At 37.0% G+C, this 8,867-nt stretch overlaps 1 pseudogene; it reads left to right on the forward strand.

Annotated features, from left to right (window-relative positions):
• Positions 1 to 5,673: 5,673 nt before the first annotated feature.
• On the forward strand, positions 5,674 to 7,410 carry LOC138349216 (uncharacterized; annotated as a pseudogene).
• Positions 7,411 to 8,867: the final 1,457 nt, after the last annotated feature.

Consider the following 8,867-nt stretch of genomic DNA (forward strand, 5'->3'; position numbering starts at 1 on the left):
CGTCCTCAAGAACCCCTAGTGTTGTACTTTGGGATTCTTACCCTGAAGTTTTGACCCTAAACCTATTCTAATCTTTGTATGACACCTTCTCACCACATTTCATTGAATTTTGGCTCTTAAAACCTTGTAAAATAGGTGAAGGCACACTAGTACCTCTTCTACTAGTCTGTGGACGTCACAAACGTTTCTTGATGTTTTAACTCTAAAATTTCCTAAATGACTTTCATAAATTATTATTGTTTGTAAAATAGTGTCACAAACCTTAGAAACTCATGTGAGCCTCTAGATTAGTATTCAGACTTTCAAAGTGTTACAGATAAGAGGCTAGGTCGACCTTCTCATTTGAACTCACCCCCATAGAGTGCAAGACCTTGTAGACATTATCAAGAAAGTCTTGGGGGTGTTAATAACATTAGAACCAAAAAATATATGAGGGTTCATCGTAGTGAAGTCCATCAAGCGAGAAGCCATGGTACTAGCATTTTGGCGCACAAGGGGTCCAACTAACTGGTTTGCTTGAGCCATTATGGCTTGATCTTTGTTATCTATGGCTTGATATTGAGAAGTCATACCTTCAGAGAAACTTCAAAAAGTAAACTTTATATTTCCATCTTTCATAGCTAGAGGATTGACCAATGCTTGGTCACCCAAATGAACTTGTTCTTGAGAAGGAGCTTTATTGCCTTGTGGAGGAGCTTGGTTGTCATGGGGGGGGGGGAGGGAGATCCCCCATTAGCAATATCTTTATCAACTATTGTTGCGGCTTCCCTTCTAGTAGTCATAGCCTATAACTATAATAAAAGGGTTGTAAGAAATTGGACACATAGATTTAAGACTCTTGAGACACGATATAGGATTACAAAGAAGATGAGATTTCCTAAGCATCACATAAACTCTCATTCATAAGTATGAATCGCTTCACAGTTATGAACAAGACTCTACATAGACGTGGTTTAGTGAGATATAAATCCTAAGAGTACTCAACCTCATTCTCTGATACCATGTTTGTCACGACTTGGGAGTAACCCCTATACATAACTGACGTCTTGATCCTCAAAGAGGCCTTTGTTTAGGCCTTAGCATATATCATTGTAAATAATACATACAGAAAATGTGAAAAATGGAAAACTTCTACATAAATAAGTATACTTAGACTTCTCACTTATCATATATGGAGTTTATATAGACTCCTCACTTATGAAGTTTACATGGGCTTCTCATTTATGAAACATAGTCAATTCATTTAAGAGTCTAATATCTTTTCTGATATATAACCATTTAAAAGAAAGTTACTAGTTTGGGAATATCCCTTACACTAGTACTATTATCACTCCCAGAGATCCCCCCAGACGTAACCGGCGTCGCCATCCTTGAAGAGGACTCAGACAAGCCCGTAGCATTCGTCATAATAAATTATTGGTTAAAAATCATGAAAAAAAATTCTTTTGAATACTATGTGAAGTATACTTAGATTTATCGCTTAGAAACATGATAAACATACATATGATAGTTTAAAACTGTCTTACATATAAACTATATAAAGAGTATGAATGTTGGACTTTGCTAATACAATGTCAATATGTTATGTAGGACTTACTAAAATAGAATCCGACGATAAAAAGGAATAAAAGATTATCTCTTAAATTACTACAGTCTTCATAGCTAGAATAATAAAAGGTAGCATCTTCAATCGACCTTCATAATATTCAATAGCTGGACCCTACATTTGTAGTAATATAAATAAGGGGTTAGTACGCCACATATCACATTCGGATAGCACTTCCTAGAAGTAACATGGCGTACTTGACCTCTTGGAGGAATTATGCAAGGCCATAGTTATCACTCATCGCATTTTCATAGTAAATTTAACGGAAAATTAAAAAATTTTCATAGCATTTCATATGCAAGAAACTTTACCTCTTGTATATATAATATCATAAGTACATATTTAGACCTTAAATCTCGTTTCCATGCTTTACACAACATCATTAGAGTACATTAGGGACATGACCCTTAAAACATAATACATAAGTAATTTTTTACACTTTACAGTAAAAACATGACTTAAGAATCCTTGAACTTAAGGATCCCTTCCTTGAGCTTGGGAATTCACATATCAAGCTCCTCAATCATAGAGACATCCTTTAAGTATCATAACCTACACTTTGTGTTGAAATTAGTGAAGAATGGAGTTAGTATAAGAATGCACTAAGTATAACAACCATGCAAAAACATCCATTTAAAAGAGAATTTTTTCTTGAAATCATACTTCATGCCTTTTTCAAGACTTCATTGGCTTTAGAGTAAGTTAAATCCGTTTTCACATATATTCACTTCACTTCACATAAATCATTTGAAGATCTTACTCATGACCTCAATATTAGTCTACTAGTGCAATGTACATGTGAATCCCCATAACCTCACACATACTTAGTAAACCTATCATGAGACCACAAGCCTTAACAATTCATACAACAACATAACAATTAAAGGCAACTTCATCCAAGCTAGGCAAGACCTTCATCATATAGTCATTAAGACCGACATCATGGATAGAGGGTCAAGTTCACATCGTTTAGACTTATACTATGTACATCTTCATAAATAGTAGACAATTACTACAATGTCATGCATAAAGACATAAGAATAAGAATACACATTAGGCCACTTCCCTAGGACTTCCTAAAGAGCTATTTGTGCAATGTCTAGATGGGTTCATTACTTACACCTATCATAAGTAACCTCCCTTAAGTCATCCTAGTTAGAGTCCTAGTCATTTACTCCCATTGTCCATTTTAAATTAGGGAAACTGTAGCCTTAACATACACTAAAACCATGGGTGCTAAACAGGGAATTTGGTGTTGTAGAGCATTACACCGACGGAAGGTGTTCCACTTAGACAAATTAGAATATTAACATACATCCTAGCATCCTAAATGAGTTCACTTTGCTATATCCTATGTGGCAAGCATAGTTTATGGAACTAAGAGATAGGTATGGTCCCTCTACATGCCAATTGGCAATTGGGGCTCCTCTAATGAAAAAACATGGGTGAACCTTCATCAAAGGGATGCCACCACTTCATGTGGATCAATAGGTGAGTATTCCACTAAGGGAAATCAACAATCTATAAGGAACAAATGGTGAATCTTCCTTCAAGGTAAGTTAACATCTCTCAATGTCGAGTTCACTTGGTGCTAAGCTAAGTTCCCTTTATTTAAAAGCCTTTATTAACATTTTTGATAAACATAGGCTTAGGATATTTGTAACTCATATGCTTATAGAATATTCAAGAACATATCTTGTTTTAAGGCCCACATGAGCACACCTTTCAATCATAGAGACATCCTTTAAGCATCCATAACCTATACTTTGTGTAAAAAGTAGAGAAGAATGGTGTTAGTATAATAATGCACTAAGTATGACAACCTTGCAAAAACATGCACTTTAAAGGGACATTTTTCTTGAAATCACACTTCATGCCTTTTTGAGTAATCTTCATAAAACCTTTATAAAATGGAATTTATATCATTCACATACTGCATATAGACATTTTCAAAATCCAAATATCATATAAAATCACATATAGAATGTAAGTCAGATTTGGGGAAAATTTCACAATGAGTTCTCTTCACATTATAGTGAATCCTTTCCTTTTAACTCATCAACATCCTAAGTAACCCTTTAGTGATACTTGGTGCAGTGCATCACGTTAAGGTCACAATGAAAGCATACATACAACCTACATAAGCGAACACATATCATCATATAAGCACAATATATCATAGATACATTTAAGTCAAGATTCCATTGGCTTTACAATAAGTTGCATCCGTTTGCACATGTATTCACTTCACTTCACATAAATCATTTTAAGATCTAAGTCATTACCTCAATCTTAGCTTACTAGTGCAATTTATATGTGAAACACCATAACCTTACACATACTTAGTAAACTGATGTACCGTGGTTTCCTTAAGTTTAGTCTGTGTCTAAAGACTTTTTGTATTGATTTTTGATGTAGTTTTCTATTTATTTCTAGGAAATCTGTCCAAAGGAGAACGCGGAGATTTTGAGTTGAAATTGCAAAAGTGACCACCTACGGTCCCCACGATGGTACGTCATTAATGTGACGGTTCATAGGGGTCAACCGTCGTGAGAAAATAATGGTTGCTGAAAGAAATTGGGGAATTCTCACTAAGTGTGAGACTATGGAAGATTACGATGAACCTTCAAAGCCACGACGGTCCATCCTGCACATTCTCCAATGCTAACATAGAGTAGTCCTAGTACCCAACTTTAAAAATTCCTAAGTGTCATGGAATGAAGCCCCTCGACGGACCGTCATGCTTGAAACGGTCCGTCACACCTGTCCGTCAAGGGTAAGAGAGATTTGATGAAGAAAAGCAGCAGAAAAATAGCTAAGTATGGAGCGATTGAAGACCACAACGGTCCGTCATATCCACGATGGTCCGTGAGAGGGTCATCGACTCAGACGCGTTTTGGGCAGATTTTTCTTTAAATAGATTTCCCTCTTTTATTAGGTTTTGTTTCTCATAAATAGTCTGCAAAAACCTCATTTTGGGGTTAGACTCTAGGATAAATTTTAGTTTTATTGTCTTAGTATTGAACTTTCAATTTTGGGATTTGATATTATTGCTTTGGAATCAATTATTGGTGTTTTGTAATTTATTCAAGTATATTTCTGGATTTTGTTCATTGTCATCAAAGTATGTGCATGAATTCTTACATTATTATTATGAATTGTGTGATTATTAGCATGGATAACTAAACTCCATAACTAGGGTTGTGGGAACCATGGGTAAATATCAACGTAAAACCTAGCTAAAATAATGATTCTAGAATAGTGTCTTGCATGTATTGATAATTATTTCATCTAGAAGTCTTTTTAACGGATGACCAACATTAGAAATCGCCTTATTGCTACTTGCCGGACTAAGTAAGTAGTTAATAGGAAAGAATTATCAACATATATTTAGTGTATACTATCTAATAGGCTACTATCTATTGGTACAAAGTAACAACTTAGTCAAATATCGAATATGATGCTTAATATGAGGTAATGATAAGGTTTCATAATGCAACACACGTAGCAGGACCAAGGTACGGAGTGAAATTCTCTAGATGCTGGACCAAGGATTTAGAGATACCTAACTTATCACTTTGCATGCAAGATACTAGGAATGAAATGTTATAGCTAGAATTACCGAGTTAGGAGACTGTGGGGAACACTTACGCCATAGTTACTCTCATTACTTGATTAAACTCTAATACATGAACCTGTCACTTTTTTACTTTAATTTTATCTAATTGCTTTCATTAATAAACCCCCCCTTTAGCTATTTATTTTCGGAAAATAATTGACTAAATAGAAGTAATAATAGAATAAAGTTAAGTCGAAACCATTTTCCTTGTGGGAACGATCCCAACCTCACTAGTTGGGTTCTATACTTGATTTGACCGCTTTTACTTCATTTCAAGAAGTAACCTTGAGCGTATCAAATATTGGCGTTTAGTCAACATTTTCCTAATTTTAATTTTTCTTTTTATTTCTGTCTCCTTCATATATAACTTCCTCATATGCCAAACACACAGAGTAGAGGAATACCCACAATTGAACCTAACTCTAAACTAGAGCATACTTTAAGAAGAATGAATGAGAATTTGGGCATCCAAGGTGATGAGGTCGACTTGCAAATGCCACCATTGGTCAACGCTCATAACCTTGTATTATCTGATATTATGGACAAGGTAAAATACGGAGACAACCTCCCGCTCCACGCCCTCAAGATTACTATAGGGGCAATGAAAATATCACAGATTCTGATGAGTCACTCGTGTTGCCCCCTCTACCACACTTCCACACTTTGTGGTAACTAGTAGTCTGATGCAAATTCTCACAACTAGAGGTTTGTTTTCAGGGCTACCTCATGAGGATACACATGCCCACATCACTAAGGTAAGAACAGTGTACAAAAGTTGTGTAGGGAGGCCCGATTTGAATATGGATGTAATCGGCCTAAGAGTTTTTCTCTTTCTCTGATGGGAGAGGCTTCTATCTGGTTTACTAAGCTCCCTATAACTCAATCTTTACATGGAATCAACTGAGGGATGCTTTCTTAGAACTCTACTACCCAGTGTCTAAGAAACTAAAACATAAAGATAGAGTGTCCCAAATTACTGCATCGATGATGAGTCGCTGAAAGAGTATTTCTATCGAAGACAAGATGATAGTTACAAAGCGGTGTTGTATACTATAGCTTGCGCGTCTTATTGGGAGTGTCCTTATGTCGAGATTGCTAAAAAGTTATAGCAAATCTCCTGAAATAATAAAGCTTGGAGTACTAGAAAGTCAGATACTAGGAGAAACATCTTCGCCGTCCAATCAGCACACAACTCAGTCGCAGATGATCTTCGTGATGAGATGGCTCAAATGAGAACTGAGCTTGGGATGGTGTTGAAACATGTTGCTGGCGGTGCGGAAAAGGTAAATGAGCTGAACTACCTGTCTAAACCACCATCGCCAAATGATGAATATTACTATGCAAAGGACTCCTATACGGTGAATGATCAGACGGGGGGTTTCCGACCAGACACCCAAGGCTCCAATCAGGAGAATTGGATCCAAGGTAAAGGAAACCAAGGTCGGAACTATAGTAATTATAACCACGAAGGTAATTATGTTTGAGATGGGAATTACAACCGCCACAACAACTTCAACTGGGTTACTATGGTAACAGAAATGATAGGAGTGGGCCCTATGTTCCACTTCAAAATCATGAAGTTGCTCTGAGGGATCGTGGAGATAGTATGGCGCAAGTTGAGGATATGACGCATAAAATGATGAAGAGGTTCAATGCTAGTGATGAGCACACTAAAGAGTTAAGGAATGACTTAGCGGGTATAGAGGAGAAAGTTGATACACATGCAATATCGATTAAGCATCTTGAGTTGCAAATGGCCCAATCGTCTTCAACTGTTAATGAACACACGACAACCGGGCACTCTTCCTAGCAACACTATCCAAAATCCAAAAAATAATGGGCATTGTATGGCAATCACTATTCGGGGTGGTAAGCAAACCATTGACCCACCTATGTCGTCTGGTGGAGAAAAGGTGATAAGAGATGATGATACGGTGGTGGAGGTTCGTGATGAGTAGAAGATAAAACGGTAAAAGATGTTGAGGTGCCCCAAAAGGTAACCCCCATGCCTAGACCACCACCTCATTTCCCACAAAGGTTAGTAAAAATGATAGAGGATGGTAAATACCGACATTTTATAACGATGTTGAAAGAACTTTCTATCAATGTCCCTTTGGTAGAAGCTCTTGAACAAATGCCCAATTATGCCAAGTTCATGAAAGATTTGGTTACGAAGAAAAGATAAGTCACTTTTGAGGATGATGACAGAATGTAGTGCTGTAGTGCTATTGGTAAAAGATCTCTAGTGCAAAAAAAGAAGATCCGGATGCTTTTACTATTCCTTGTACAATCAGGTTATTACATTTTGCAAAAGCATTATGTGATATTGGGGCAAACATAAATCTCATGCCCCTCTCGATTTACAAGAAGTTGGGTTTGTGTGACCCAAATCCTGCTGCGATGCGACTACTGATGGCCGATCGAACAATAAAAAGTCCTATTGGTATAATCCACAATGTGCTATTAAAAGTGGAGTCATTCATATTTCTGGACGATTTTGTGATTCTTAATTGTGAGGTCGATTTTGAGGCTCCTATTATTCTTTGGAGGTCATTCCTTGCTACGGGTAGAGCCTTGGTTGATATAGAAAAGGGGCAGATGAAATTTGATTGAACAATGAAGAAGCTACCTTCAACATTTGTAGGTCCATTAGGCAGGTGGGGAGCTCCAATCGTTATCTGCTCTATCTTACAGAGTTGAAGAGTCATTTGAGGTACAAATTGAAGAATGTATGAATGTAGAAGCATTGTCGATAGTGATCATGAATTTTGATAGTGATGACATTGAAAAGTATGGGTCATTGGTCGCGGCACTTGATTGAGGTAATGTTCGTTTTAAACCAATGAAATTAGAGTTAGATATGCAACATCGAGAATCTCCACTAGCGAAACCGTCTATTGAGGAGGATCCAAAATTAGAACTTAAGACTCTACCACCTCATCTGATATATGTATTCTTCGGAATAGATGACACTTTTACGGTTATTATTGCATTACAATTGAATGTGCATTAAGTTGAGAGTTTTGTTAAAGTGTTAAAAAGGTTCAAAAGAGCTATTGGATGGACTATTGCAGATATTATTGGGATCCATCCCGGTATTTGTTCTCATAAAATCCAACTCATGCCCGATCATAATCCAAGTATTGAGCATCTGAGACGTTTAAATCCACCTATGCGAGAAGTAGTTAATAAGGTAATTATTGAGTGGTTGGATGTCGCAGTTACGATCACTGATAGTAGTTAGGTATGCCCTGTTCAGTGTGTACCTAAGACAGGGGGAATGATTGGGGTCCCCAATGAGAAAAATGAGCTTGTTCCATTGAGACCGGTGACTGGTTGGAGGATGTGTATTTATTTACTAGAAATTAAATGCATGGACCGACAAAGACCATTTTCGTATGCCTTTCATGGATCAGATCATGGATAGACTTGCCGGAAAAGGGTAGTAATATTTTCTTGATGGTTATTCAGGGTATAATCAGATTTCTACTGCTCCGGAAGATCAAGAGAAAACCACCTTTACTTGTCCATATGGGATCTTTGCGTTTAAGAGAGTGCCGTTTGGGTTGTGAAATGTACCCGCCACATTTCAGAGATGTATGAAGTCGATAGTCTCCGATATGGTAGAGGACACTATTGAGG

This window comes from Solanum lycopersicum, chromosome 6, assembly GCF_036512215.1.
Source record: "Solanum lycopersicum chromosome 6, SLM_r2.1".
Taxonomy (NCBI): domain Eukaryota; kingdom Viridiplantae; phylum Streptophyta; class Magnoliopsida; order Solanales; family Solanaceae; genus Solanum; species Solanum lycopersicum.